Here is a 14,791-nt window from a genome sequence, read left to right as displayed (position 1 = left end):
AAAAGGCTCTCCTCCTGGGCCCCATCAGATGACATTCCTTTATAGACGGGACCCAGTGTATGCCTCTTCTGTCAGATCTAATGAGACAGGTAGATATATCTGGTGAGAAGCGGTTCCACAAATAACCCAGTTCTATGTCATGTATGGCTTTATAGGTCATTACCAGCACTTTGAATTGCACCTGTATTGCAACCAATACAGCTTGCACAACAGAGGTGTAATGTGTGCTAAAGAAGGAGCACACATAATCACTTATGCACCAACTGCAGCTTCCAGTTGCTCTTCAAGGGCAGCTCTTATGTAGGGAGTATTAGAGTAATCCATTCAGGAGTTGACCTAAGCATTACTGATCAACAATAGAAATGGTCCAGGAATGGGCACAATTGGTGCACAACACAAAGTTGCACAAAAGTTCTCTTGGCTATGACTTCCACATGCTCCTGGAATGAGTTGTGAGTCCAGGTGGACTCCCAGATTGCGCAAAGTATCTATCTGGGACTGTGACATCCCTTCAAAACAAGGGATAATAAAGCCCAGGAATCAGATGGTCCTAAATGCCAAAGTCACTTAATCTTGGCTAGGATTGAGCTGGATCATGTTGTTCCACATCCAAACCCACACGTATTCTATACATTAAGGCAGAAAATTTAATTCAACAGGTGTGGAGATGGATAGCTTGGTATCATCAGCATACTATATTTATTTATTTATATTTATTTTAATATTGTTTCTAGGATACTTTTTGCAAGCTGAGTCAGGGAGGAAGAAAGTTGAACATGAAGAACTTAAAAACTTATATTATTATCAGATAAGGCCAAGTAAATTCACAGGTGATCCATGCAACAGACTTGCATGTCAATTCACAGCAAAATTTTACCAGTCATTGTTCCAGAAGGGAGGACATAATCTACCTGAGAAAAGAACGAATATTTCTTCAATTCTTCTCATCACGATCAATGAAGCTTCTCATCATGATCAATGAAAACTATTCTTGCCAAAAAAATAACATACAACTGGTCGCAGGATTAATTGTTCTCCATAGTGTAGAAATGGGAGGTGCCAGTCTGGGTATTCCTTGTTCTCCATAGTGTAGAAATGGGAGGTGCCAGTCTGGGTATTCCTTGCTCTAGCTCTATGTCCTGAGCTGAAAAGTTCTGAAGATCCGCCTCCCTGGTGACGTCTCTTCAGTTTTTTTCAGCTCAGCACAGCTCATGGTTGCAAGATTTTAGCTCCTGAGCTTTGAGCCAGTGTAAATAATTTTTTCCCTGGATTTTCTTTATTTTGCTTTCTTTTTCTTTTGGAAGCTGCTTTCCCCTCGTTGCTTGATTACACGTATTGTTCAAAGGGGAGCTCTCCGGTTTTGGATTGAGCGTGGGGGGGGGGGTGGCTGTTGTTCTCCCCTCAATCTCCCTTATCGTGTGGGCGGCTGTGAGGGGCTAGCCGGCTGGCTTTCGCCCCGGTCCCTCCAAATATTCTTCGGAAGCCTCCCAGGCTTCACAGACAGCCGCGGGAGCCGCGCGTGCCATTTTGAAGGGCCGCGGCGTCCCTTTGATCACCGCTCGTCAGCTGGGAAGCGGAGCGGCGTTTTTTGGCCTCATTTGCCCGTTTGAAGCCTTCTGTCTCTGCTGCAGCCGCGCCAGCCGGAATGGGCTGCTGGTCTGCTACAAGGTGCCTTGGCTGATGGTGTGCACCGGGCGCTGGGCCACGCTACACTCTGGCGGGCAATGGCGGCCTGTAAGTCGCGGCGGCCTTCGTCCCCGTGCATTTTTGGCGCGAATTAGGCCAGGCGGCTGTGATCCCCTGGCATCCTTTGAATGCAGAACTGGTGTTTTTCTTGGGAAGCAGAGGAGAGTGTGAATTTCTGACCAGCGCATTTTTATCTGCGGGTTTGCCTGGCGGCCTGATCTGGTATGGCTTCTGATTATGGAGAGGCCTTTCTTTGAACTGTGGCAGTTGAGGAGCGGCCATTTTGAGACCTGGGAGCCATTTTGTATTTCGTTTCTAGGCCAGAATATTTTTATTTAGTTTATTTTCTTTTTTCTCTCTTTTGTTGTTTTTTTGCAGAGTATTTGGAATTTGGTTTCCTGTGACTGCCATCTGACTTAACATCATGGGGGATGCTGACAGGCAACCATCTTTCTCTGCTGAGGGCTCCTGGTCACCTCTGCCTGACAGGGGTAGGGCCTCTAGGCCACGAACTGCCAGCCTTGCTGCAGCCAATAAAATTAAGGCCAAGGCTAGAGCTCGCCCCGGGCGTTCCAAGGCTGAGGAAAAGACAGCTCAAGTTAGACACCGGGCTTTGGACAGAGAATTTGCAAAGGCCGCTGCCATTAATAAGGCTGCTGACCCCCCTCAAGCCACTGTGCCTGCGCTTCAGACATCAGTTCAGATGGTGGAAGATTCTGTCTCTCAGACTGTCCATTCTCCTACCTTGGCTGGGCCATCCAGGGCATGGTCTCCAGAATGGCAGGCCGAGCCCCAGCAATGTCCAGGGCCTTCTGGGACCAACAAACGCCCTGAAGCCACTTTTACTCCCACAGCGGCTGGCCTTCGCCAGGATGAAGGGGGGGAGCGGGATGTTCAGGATTCCATGAAGTCTTGGGTGGAACAGGCTATTAGGCAGGGCATTGCAGAAGGGATGCAGCTTCAGATGTTTGCCCAAATGTATGCCCTTAGACCTGAGGTGGAGTCCCAGGGATATCCTGCCCCTTCTGAGGATTACCTTGGACAGGTCTCTCCTTCCCCTTCTGAACTAGTTGACCTTACAGAAGACTATCTGGAGGAGGGGGAGATTTCCGATGGGGATCAGATCCAACCACCCAGGCCCGCTTTCAAGGGTTTATTTAATCCAGCCCTTTTGAAGCCACTTCTGATTAAGGCCAGGGCCACTGCTCGATTGGGTCCTGACCCAGCACTCTCTGGTACCTCGGGTGCTGGAGAGCAGGATGATTATCTTTTCACAGAACAGGCGGTGGAGGCAGATACTATTCCTATCCCGGGAATGTTTCTGGACATGATCCGTAGACAGTGGGCGGCCCCAGCTCTTCCCTCCAGGGCCTCAGGGCTGGACAACCAGTTGTTTACGGTGGATGCGGACATGCTTAACTTGCTGGAGGTTCCAAAGGTGGATGCTCCGGTGGCGGCTCTCACCTCTTCTTCTGTTTTACCACCTGATGCAGAGGACGCCTTAAAGGCAGAAGATAGGTGAGAGGAGACTGCACTTCGTCGTGCGCACCAGGCGGACGCCTGGGCTGTAAGAGCTTCTTCGGCAGCATCCTTTCTCACCAGAGCGTCGGTCAGATGGCTTCGCCAGCTTCAAGGCCATTTGGCACCAGATGATGTTCGGGCCCACCAAGACCTTTCTAAAATTTTGGCTGCAGCTGAATACACGGCGGACGCTACCTTAGCAGCTGCCAGGTTCTCTGCTAGGGCCATGGCTTCGTCTGTCACCGCTAGACGTATGCTATGGCTACGTCATTGGCGAATGGACGGGAAGAACAAGTGGAAGTTGGCTTCCGCTCCCTTTGAAGGGGGGTTTCTTTTTGGACAAGCCTTAGATCCCCTACTTATCGAGACAAGGGATAAAAGGAAGGTCCTCCCGTCCCAGAGCAGGCGAACGGATTTCCGTTCATCCCCTTACTATAGGCGGCCCTCCTTCCGCCAGGGGGGAGCCGGGCCAAGCTTTCCCCGTCAGCAACGGCCCTTTCACTCCTTCAGACCTAATTATCAGGCAGATATATCAGCCTTTCCCCGGGGTCACCAACAGTCGTCCAACAAGCCCTTTAGGGGCTCCGGTGGCAGAGGGGCCAGGAGATCTAAGTGACTATCCGTCACAGGATCCTCTTGGGGGCAGGCTCGGCCTGTTTGCAGACCGCTGGGACGACCTTACTACAGACAATTGGGTGAGGGAGACAGTAAGAGCAGGGCTCTCCCTCGAATTCCTTTCACCCCCTCCGAGGCGTTTCCTCCACTGCCCCGTTTCTGGAGACCCGCTCAGGCGGGAACTCATGGAATCGGCTATCCAGCATTTGCTGGATATCCGGGCCATTCAGCCGGTTCCACGGGGGCAGTGGGGGCGCGGGTTCTATTCCATCCTCTTTGTCATCCCAAAGGCCTCGGGAGGGTGGAGGGCAATTCTAAATTTGAAAGGCCTCAACGAGTTTATCGTTTACAGAAGGTTCAAAATGCACTCCCTGCATTCCATTTTAGCCGGAATCAGGGAGGGAGACTTCCTAGCCTCCATAGATTTGACCGAAGCCTACCTCCACATCCCAATTCGGCCGGAGCATCGTCAATACCTGAGGTTTTGCTATTCAGGCCGTCATTTTCAATATCTTGCCCTGCCGTTCGGACTGGCCTCCGCCCCCCGGACGTTTACCAAGATTCTCTCTGCCTTGGCGGCGTATCTCAGGTCTCTTCCCATCAGAATTCAGTGTTACCTCGACGATCTGCTCATACAGGGGTCCTCCCAGCGGCGAGCGGAACAGGACTTGGCCACGACAATACAGGTATTGAGGGACCACGGGTTCTCGGTGAATCTGGCAAAGTGTCATCTCGTTCCTTCTACAAGGTTAGTTCACCTGGGGGCCCTGATAGACACGATAGCGGGGCAGGTCTTCTTGTCCCCGGACAGACAGGACAGTATCAGGGCGCTGATTCAGTCCATTCAGGGATCCCAGTCAGTTCAGGTAGCCCAGCTATCCCAACTGTTGGGGAAAATGATTTCTTGTATGAACATAGTTCCCTGGGCCAGGTTCCATGCGAGACCACTACAGTGGTTCTTGCTCCCCTTTCAGAAGGCAGGAACGAGCTCATCCAAGATGAGGGTTCAGGTTCCCCCACGGGTCCTACGATCCCTGACCTGGTGGACGTCGGGGGCCATCCAGAAGGGGTGCTTCTTCAGGGAACCCCGCAGGGTGATAGTAACGTCGGATGCCAGTCTGACGGGCTGGGGGGGCCATTGCGGGTCTCAGGTGGCCCAGGGCCGCTGGTCCTGCCAGGATCTATTCCATCAGATCAATTGGTTGGAGCTCCGGGCTGCCCGTCTGTCTCTTCAGACCTTTCTACCGCAGGTGAGGGGGCAGCATGTGCTCCTTCTCACAGACAATACGACGACAAAAGCCCATATCAACAGGCAAGGGGGAACTCGTTCCGGGCCTCTAATGCGAGAGGCGGAGACCCTCTGTCTTTGGGCAGAGACTCACCTTTTGTCTCTGACAGCAGACTACATAGCAGGGACGGACAATGTAGAAGCCGACTGGCTGAGCCGAGCCATTGTGGATCCCTTGGAGTAGAGGCTCCATCCCAACTTGTTTGCGGAGATAGTCGACCGGTTCAGCCGCCCGGTAGTGGACCTCTTCGCCTCCCCAGCGAACGCACAACTCCACCTTTTCTTCTCCCGGTTTCCTGCCCCAGGAGTGGCGGGGGTGGACGCTCTGCGGACCCCGTGGCCCAGGGGCCTCCTTTACGCATTCCCTCCCCTACCCCTAATCCCGGCCGTCATTCGGAAGTTGATACTGGAGGGGGCGGAACTGGTTTTGGTGGCTCCTTATTGGCCCAGACGCCCTTGGTTCGCTGACCTGGTCGACCTGTCGGTCGCCATTCCCTGGCGGATTCCCCCGGACAGAGTCACACTCAGCCAGGGCCCGGTTCAGCATCCGGACCCGCAGAGACTGCAGTTAGCTGCTTGGAGGTTGAGCGGGGCCTCTTGAGGCGGGAGAACTTTCCAACCAGGGTCATCAGGACTATGCAGGCGGCCAGGCGGCCCTCCACCACGCGGATATATGAGGCAACGTGGAACAGGTTTGGCGGGTGGTGTGCCTCCAGACAGTTGAGCCCGACTTCAGCATCGGTGGTGGAGGTGCTGGAGTTCCTGCAGGACGGGTTGGACATGGGACTTTCCACTAACACTCTACGGCGACAGGTGGCTGCGCTAGGCACTGTCTTGACATTTGGGAGGTGGGGCTCCCTTGCTAACCATCCGAGGGTGAAGATCTTTCTGCGTGGGGCAACTAATTTAAGACCGCCGCCTCTTCACCGTTATCCCACTTGGGATCTCGCTAAGGTTCTTCAGGCTTTGACTAAGGCACCTTTCGAACCATTGAGGGAGACTAGTCTCCGCCTCCTATCGTGTAAGGTAGCTTTCCTTGTGGCTGTCACGTCCGCCCGTCGGATCTCAGAGTTGGCGGCTTTATCGGTGCGGAAAGACCTCTGTATTTTTCATCCCAACAGGGTGGTTCTGCGGCTGGACCCTGCCTTCCTTCCTAAGGTCAACTCCTTGTTCCACCGAGCACAGGAGTTGATCCTGCCAGACTTCTGTCCTCGGCCTCGGCACGCTTTGGAGCAGAGCTGGCACACTTTGGATGTGAAGAGGGCCCTCCGTATTTACATTTTTAGAACCTCTTCTTTCCGAAAGACGGAGGCTCTCTTTGTCTCTTTTCAGCCGTCGACCCTTGGCCACAGGGTGACCTCTTCCACGGTGGGATGCTGGCTTAGGACGTGCATCGCATCTGCATATGAGCTTCAGGCTCTCCCGGTGCCTTCAGGGATAACGGCCCACTCCACCCGCAGTCCTGCCACGACTGCGGCCTGGTCTACTCAGGCGTCAGTGGAAGACATTTGTAGGGCGGCCACATGGACTTCTCCCACTCCCTTCATCCGTCACTATAGACTTGACTCCTTCGCTTCGGCGGAGGCGGCCTTTGGGAGAAGGGTACTGCAGCGGGTTCTTGAAGATCCGGGGTCGTCGGCCCAGGACAGCTCCCTCCCTTAGGGCTGGTCAGTCTTTGGTATATCCCAGACTGGCACCTCCCATTTCTACACTATGGAGAAGAGACGTTGGTCTTGCCGTGATACGTTCCTTCTCGTAGTGTAAAATGGGAGGTGCCAGCCCCACCCTGCTTGTGGCTGCCTGGACCGGCTCCCCTGGTGGAGCATGTTGTTTCTATCTTTCAGTCTGCGTACATTGGCCTGGGCTGCGTACCATTCGCTTTCGCTTCGCTGGCAAAACTGAAGAGACGTCACCAGGGAGGCGGATCTTCAGAACTTTTCAGCTCAGGACATAGAGCTAGAGCAAGGAATACCCAGACTGGCATCTCCCATTTTACACTACGAGAAGGAACGTATCACGGCAAGACCAACGTCCCTTTTCTATGATATATAGAAATTATGAATTCATCTTGGTGCCCAGTAGACATATGCCCAAACACGTCTTCCCAAAAGGAAACTCAGTGGAGATACTGGCAGGAAGTCAGAAATCACTCCTGCTTCCCACTGCTTTTTTACCCACATGTGGTCATTCTATTTCTCTGTGATGAAACAATGTCCCAATGGGGCATGAATTGTGTAGTATTTAGTAAGAGGCAATATAGGTATTTTTGTGCCATAGTACTATGGTAAAGGAATGGTCTGCACATATTTAACATTAAAAATCAATACAAAACTGTACCAGCCAAGGCATAGGAAGATTTCTCTTTACAAGTTACATTCATTACAAATATGAAAGGAGGACTGCATTTCACTTATAGGAAACTGCAATACCATAATTGAAAAACAGAAATGCTTTGAAGGAAGGAACACTGAAGTTGGACAGTAAATAATAACATTTCCTCATTTATAGAATACAAGCAAAATATCCGAGATGAAGACTTTAGAAACATCTCAAAAAACAATGGTCATATCCTTTAGAGAATATAGACTTGGTAGAGAACTTTAATTATAATATATGAATGAAACTCATAGGAAGGAGTTCTCAGAATGATATATAATAGTAGGTCAGAGTATTTATTACCCTACACAGCATCTTCTATGACTGGCAGTAGCCCTCTAGGGTTTGAGGCAAAGAAATCCCACTATTTGTTGAGACTTTTTATTGACATTTCCTGGAGTTTAATCTGGGATTTATTACATGTAACACATTTTCCTGTGAATTACAGTTCCTTCTTTAGATAATTAATCACAAGATAATTTGCCTGCTTCTTGTAGCTTGGACTGGTTCCCACATGAATGCTGATCACTTAATAATAATGACATCTAGCAATTATTATCATGCAGGAATAAACCAACCTGGGCCTAATGCCATAAAGGCGAACCAATGGCATGCCTGCCACAGGCGTCCCTGTGCTCTGTTTTAGCTTCCAGGTTGGCGTAGGAGGCTTTCCATGCCCAAAATGGGCCACACGAGCCCCCTCCATGCCCTGTTTTGGGCCTGGAAAGCCTCCTGCACCAAACTGGAAGCCAAAATGGGGGGGGGGGGCAGGGCGCATGTGGTGGGGATGTTCACGCATGCACTGGGGACGTGCACATATGTGCTGGGTGCATGTGCAGGGGGGCCCTCGCATTGCATTTTGGGGGTTCGGCCACACGTGTGTGCATTTGCACGCCGCTTTGGACACTCGTACCAAAAAGGTTAACCATCACTGCCATAAAGTATGGGAAAGGAAAATCTTTCCCCCATCAATTGTCAAAGGATACATTTGCTTAAGTGAGGGATGTCAAGCCAGTTGTGGGAGTGTCCAAGTTTTTTCACTCTATCTTACTCATACATATATTGTGCAATTCACACCCTATTGTTTTTTCATCTATACTATAAAACAAATGAAATATTTTTCAATAGTTCATTCACACATTCAGTTGCTAGTTACCATGAACAATCAAATACAACCCCCAAAGTGATATACCTGAACTAAGATATTGACTGCATCTTGTTAGATGTAAAATTTATTTTCTACAGCCACCCATCTGAAACCAATAACTCTGAGAAGAAAATAAGATACTAGATTGAAAGTGGAGACCTATACTTATGCACTAATATCTTTATCTCCTCCTGCACCACAACACAGGATCCTTAGAACAACAATGGAAAAATTCAACAGGCTAGCATGCAGAATTACATTTTCACTCTTAAGTAGCTGTTTTAATTTTATACTCGCTATATAAGAAGCCATTGCTTGAATCTTAGTTTGGGCTTATATTTAATGTTAGTCTGTGTTCCAAACCGTGTACATTTACATACATATGTAGCCATCACATTTTCCCCTTCCATAGTAATCAATATAATAAGAAAAGCAAAGGAAAGGAAAAGCAATTGAAAGACATGAGATAAAAGAGAAATATAGCTCAATTTGATTCGCACCAAAGTCAATTGCTAATGCCACATAACTTTTTATTGTTGCTTCTATCATGTCCATACATAGATCACCTTTTATTCTTTAAAATTGCCAACACTCCCCCTAGATATAGCACTTCTTTTTTTATAGATTTCCTTTGTAACCCAGTGCTATTCAATCTCTCTATATGACTACTTCAAAGGACTTCTTCCTTTTTAGCCATCCATTTTTGTATTCAGTCCACATTCATTCTTTCATCCCTCATTCATTCTTGACCCCGTCAAGAATTTACACACATTCTGCCCAACATTCAGTTTGGTAATGCTGTATATTTCTTCTGAATACCCAACTTTCACTTCTACACAGTAAAGTGATCAAGAGCACATTCCCAGAGACAGACACTTTTCTTCCCTGACAAGCATTCATTCCTCACAACAGATCACATACTTCCACGATCTTTCTGCCAGTACTTGCATGTCTTACACAGGGGGCATGCAAATTAATCTACGTATTTGTTTTAGTTTTACCATTTATGTATAACTTGCATTTATTCACTCAGTCTTCCTTTGAGACACGATTACCTTGATTTTCAGGTGTATATCTAGTCCTCATTGGAACTTATAAGATGACAGTTGCTGCAAGTAACTTGAATTCTCAGCCAAAACTTTTCTTCTGCATACAAAAGTACATGCTTATTCAGAGCCTCGACCAGCACCCCTCTAATATCATCATAAACTTTCCTTAAAGGCTTATCCATGAATGCAGTAAATAGTCAAGGAGTCTTCACATAGCTCTGTTTTACCCTCTGTAAAACTTTTCTTAAGACTTTTAGAGCATTCATTTTAATTTCATTCTTTGTTATATCACTATCAATCCCATAATACAAATTTCTAAAACATGTTTTCCAGCATTTCCTGATTTCAGGGGATTCCTTTAATGACTGCTTTACAAAAATTCCTAAGGAATAATTGAGGGCTCCAGAATTCTTCCCTTTAGTTGAGAAAAGACCAACTAAAAAACCCCCACACAGACAGCTCGTAAGTAAATACCACCAGATATAATAAACCAATGTTTAAACCAATGTTAGAGACAGTCAAAGTTTTGTGCTGGCAGTTGTAAATAGAAAACAAATTATATGTTAGTATACTGTAGAATCAAAGTCAACCATAATAGAGGCAAACCGCATCTTTGTTCCAAATATATGACTCCTTCCTTAAAAGGTGGTTACTGTTGTTGAGAAATTACCAGGACACAAGAACCAGCACAGCTGCAAGCTTTGTGCCCTCCAATAGTGAGAATTGCAAGTGCCACAGTAGGCTCCATTCCAGAGAAAAGCTTCCAATCTCTCTATTCTCGAATCAGGGTGGAGAACACCTTTGCAAGTTGATTCAAAGCAGAGAAACTGGCTTCAGGGAGTTCCTTAGAGGGTGGGACGGCAAGGAAACATAGCCAAACTATGCTCCACATAAAGAACTTGGCCAAGTTACAAGGCAAAGCACTGCACAGTCTAAGCACTGCCTTTTTACCCAAAAATAACATCACCATTATCCAACAAAATTTGGTCTCATTTTCATATTGCATGTTCCACTATTCCATAACATATCCAATCATTTTCAGGTCCTAGATATAATTATAGTATTTTGTATTTACTGTCTCCTTGGCTGCTTTCTTAAACTCAGGCACACAAACCAAATTCTTATCTTAAGCCGATTTTATCCAAGATTCCTTCCCCAAATTTAGATCTTTGCTTCCATTTCTAAAAATTGTTCATAACAACATCCATCCTCTGAAATGAATCCAACAGAACCATAGGAATTTATGCATTTTTCAATTAACGCTAAATACTTTTTTCTTGTCACGTTTCCAAAATGCTGAATTAATTGGTGTAGACAGCAGACATAGAGTGTTGACATATACCCCCATAATGCAGACATTAACGCTTCCAGCCTTCAACTTCTGTACAGCAGTCCTGAATTTCAAGATTTGGGCTGCCTGAAGCAGATGTAATTTTGGGAATTCAAAGAAATCAAGAACTCTTTCATGAATTTCTTGTAAAGCTGTTCATTCAGACTTGTTGACATTCCATACTGAAGAAATTTATCTGTAATGAATTAGGACAAGCACTCAAATTCTAAGTTCTGAATAAATTAAAGCCTCAAATAGATCCATCTGGCAAATACTCTGTGCTGAAATAGGAATTACCTTACCTATATTAACAACTGAAAGGATGTTTGCCAAGACCCTGTTTAAAATCTGTAGTAGAGATGGCTGTGAGATCACTAGATAACATCCAACATCACTTTTTTAACAGCTAATGCATATTCTAGATATTAAGTAAAAATGATATTTTCTTCTCTTAAAAACACTCTGCTTCAATATGCATTTCTCAATTCAATTTGATGTTAAAACATTCATTCTGCTGCCATCTCCATCTATTAGTCATAGATGGTTTTGGTTTTTGTCTATCCCCAGCATTCTATTCCTTCATGCTTATCTACATGGAGATGTCTCACTAAATTCAAGAGCCTGTCCTTCTAGGTTAAGAGTGCCTTTTAAGTTCTTGAACATATATTCCCTTTGAAATATGTTATTTTATTATGCTTATTTAAAAAAACTTGGTAACTTTGCCAGCTGTTGTGAATGACCAATATTACTACTAACATTTAGATTTTATAAACAAGGTGACTCCTTTAGGATTTAATATTTTAATTAATCCTCAAGGAATAAAGAGAAATAATAGAGCTTAATAAAATTGCATCAATATAAATGCATATTTATATTAATATGCACATTAATAAACACAAAATAGAGAAACTACAATTTTTTATTACTATGCAGGAATCATAAATATGCAATAATATTAAGAGTAAAATATTATTATAAAAATTAACTTCTATGTATTAAGAACAAAATCAAAGAATACTAATATTTTGAACTATTTAGGCAGAATATTTAAGGAAATACAAAAAATCTTTTTTCTTTATTATATTCAGTCTCTTCTATAATTACCATTCAATTCCTTATCAGCAGAGCTGCAGCCTAGTTAGCCTTGTTATTCTCTCTAATGCGATAAGAACATTATGGCTGTGACTTTATCCTACCTAGGTCATTAAAACATATGTGAGCAAAGGTCTTAGCTACGCTAACATATTATGATGCAAAGTAGGAAAGAAACCTTTCAGGATTTCAACTATTTTTATTTTACTTAAAAACAAATATTAAAAATGATGGCTAAATCTCAACTGAGCTCATGCTAAACTGTTGCTCCATGAATTATCAGAAAAAAAGATAACAAACAATATCCCTTGCTCCAGTAGCTATACTTTTTTGACTTGGGGACTAATGGTGAATGACCTCCTCATGACAAGCAAATAGACATTGCATGGGAAAATAGAGAAAAGATGGGCTATCTTGTACACATTTGCATAGCCCAGAGAGCTCATTAGGAGTATTATAGTTATAATATATGCTATAAAATAATATATAGCATATAATATATGCTATAAAAAGACTCACATTTACTAGAATGTTATTAATATCATACAGATACATCTTTGATAAATATTCTGCTGTCTTCAAAGTCTTGAAAATTTCAAAGAATTTGGAATGATGACAAATAGAAAAGAACATTAAAGATATAGTTAAAAACTGATGACAGGAGAAGGCAAGGAAAAAAAAAAGAAGCGCTTGGCAGAATGCTGCCAAGGTTACCCCATAACTACTGGAAGTCTTATCAAATCTTTATTGGAAATCTTTCAGAAATAATTTTAGATATTTGCATGATTTTCTGGCAAACAGATAATGAACTTGGTATTTAAAAGCTAAGTGATTGTTCAAGATGTAGGAGGCCAATCCTTTTATATTCAATTGTTAGTTTCCATTTATTCATGTATTTATTTACTTACTAAGACTTACATCCTGCTCCAGTCAGAAAGGATTCTGAGACACCGACATATCCCTCTACAGTCTACAGGCAGAGTTTAAAAACATGAAATCACAAGAATCAATCACCAAGAATCCGCAGCTAATGTGTAGTTTTGGCTGCAGGCTGGATCTGACCACCATTGGGTTGATGCTGGCCAAATGATACCTATGGAAATCTGAAGTCACAAATATGTGGCTATTACCTTACCTAAATAAATGTTAACTCGCCTTAGCATACATCTGAACTGAAATGTAAAATAAAAGCATGGACTACTTATGAATGGCTACTAGGCTATATGCATTATTCAAGTTCCTGAAACAGCATAATTATAAGAGGGAATCCTTGTTATGATCAGCAAGTCACTTTACAAATCCAATCAGAATTCAGTGAAAGAAGGATAACCCATAAATAAGAGAAATGGAAATTTTCAACGGTTTGGAAAGCTGTGCAGAACACACCGAGAAAAATTAACCTGTGTTAATCATACAACGTTTGGTTTTCTGTTCACAGTTTCTTAGGAAAGACAGGAAAGTCGGTTTCCTCTGCTAGTCAGCGTTTGGGTGTAGCTACCAAGTTACCTCTATACTTACACCACAATTAAAGGAAAACGAAGGTCAATCACAAAGCTAATCCTCCCATCAATGAGAACAGAGAGGTTGTTTGCCAGTACATTCTTCTACCCCACACGCATGACGAACAGCAAAAGCTGAACAGACCCATTCCCTACATTTAAAGCAGCCACTAATTAAGATTCCAACCCCCCCCCCCTTGATTTAACTTGATCCACTGCCTGTAATCCGAGGGCCATAACATCTGCTCAGAATTTACACCACGGGCGCTCACTTTATTTGATCCATATCCATGACTTCCTCCCATTCCCCCCCCCCCACTTAAAAGTGTGAGAAAAAGAAACTTAAAAGTGTAGAAAAACGACACAATCTACAACTTCCCTTCAGCGGATCTCTCGATTCCTGGTTCTCTCGCCTCAACTGACTGTTTGTCCCGACAAGATTTGCTCGCGGGCAAATTGCACCTCATCGGATTGTGTAGCCAAGCATCCCCGGTTTTCGACATGTGCAAACACGCAGGAAGCTTGCTGCGGGCGGGCGGGCGGGGGGGGGAGTGTTGTAGGGAGGTTAGGGAAAGAGCAAAAGATGCTCGGACGCCCGGTTCCTTCTCCCGGCTTTTGGCCCCACCAAAGCCTCCTTTCGTGCCTTGAAGCCCCTCCCGCTCTCGAAGTTCTCCGTGAAACCATCACCCTTCCCCTTTTCCTTACCCCCCGTCCGTTTCTTCTCCGGGCCCGTCCCTCAGCCGAACTACAGCCCAACACCGCCTGCCTGTCCCTCAAGAGAGGGCGGGATCTAAAACAACGCCTCCCAACCAATTGAGGAGCGCATCGCTTTTTTCCTGGCTAATCAACGAGCTTGCTCTCTTTGAGCCGGAACATTCCTGGGCTTTCCTGGCAACTTCCCTCCTCCAGCTTCTTCCCCCACCCACTTCGTCAAGGTGCTGTGAATGGAACGGATTAAGGCGTGGAACGGAGAGCGGGATGTACCACCTTGGGAAAGGGGACGACGGAAAGTACTATCTGGGAAACCCATAGGGGGTAATGTCTCGCCCTAGGAAACATCATCACGACGTCCAGTTTGCGTTTGTGCTTGCGTAGCTTTCCTCTGGCCAATTCGGGTGGCTACAGCCACACACAGCACTAATGACAAAGCAGAAGGGCGAGCCGGGGAAAATCAGGTAGCCAAGGGAG

General features: G+C 45.5%; 1 protein-coding gene across 3 annotated transcripts in view; it reads right to left on the bottom strand.

The window, feature by feature from the left end:
• The window catches only part of GIPC1 (GIPC PDZ domain containing family member 1), a 37,261-nt gene extending 22,707 nt beyond the window's left edge, over positions 1-14,554 (bottom strand). The window contains exon 1 of one of the 3 annotated variants that reach the window (XM_034407385.3): positions 14,309-14,554. The gene's annotated coding sequence lies outside the window, so the exon portion shown is untranslated. Of the gene's footprint in view, positions 1-10,288; positions 10,483-14,308 lie in introns of those variants that run through there. The other 2 variants (XM_087887307.1, XM_087887308.1) reach the window with 2 other exon arrangements.
• Between the last annotated feature and the right edge of the window lie 237 nt (positions 14,555-14,791).

This window comes from Pantherophis guttatus, chromosome 2 (genome assembly GCF_059756535.1).
Source record: "Pantherophis guttatus breed Tessera chromosome 2, ASM5975653v1, whole genome shotgun sequence".
Taxonomy (NCBI): domain Eukaryota; kingdom Metazoa; phylum Chordata; class Lepidosauria; order Squamata; family Colubridae; genus Pantherophis; species Pantherophis guttatus.
Note: the sequence above shows the minus strand (reverse complement) of the source record. Positions and strands in the feature narration are given on the sequence as shown.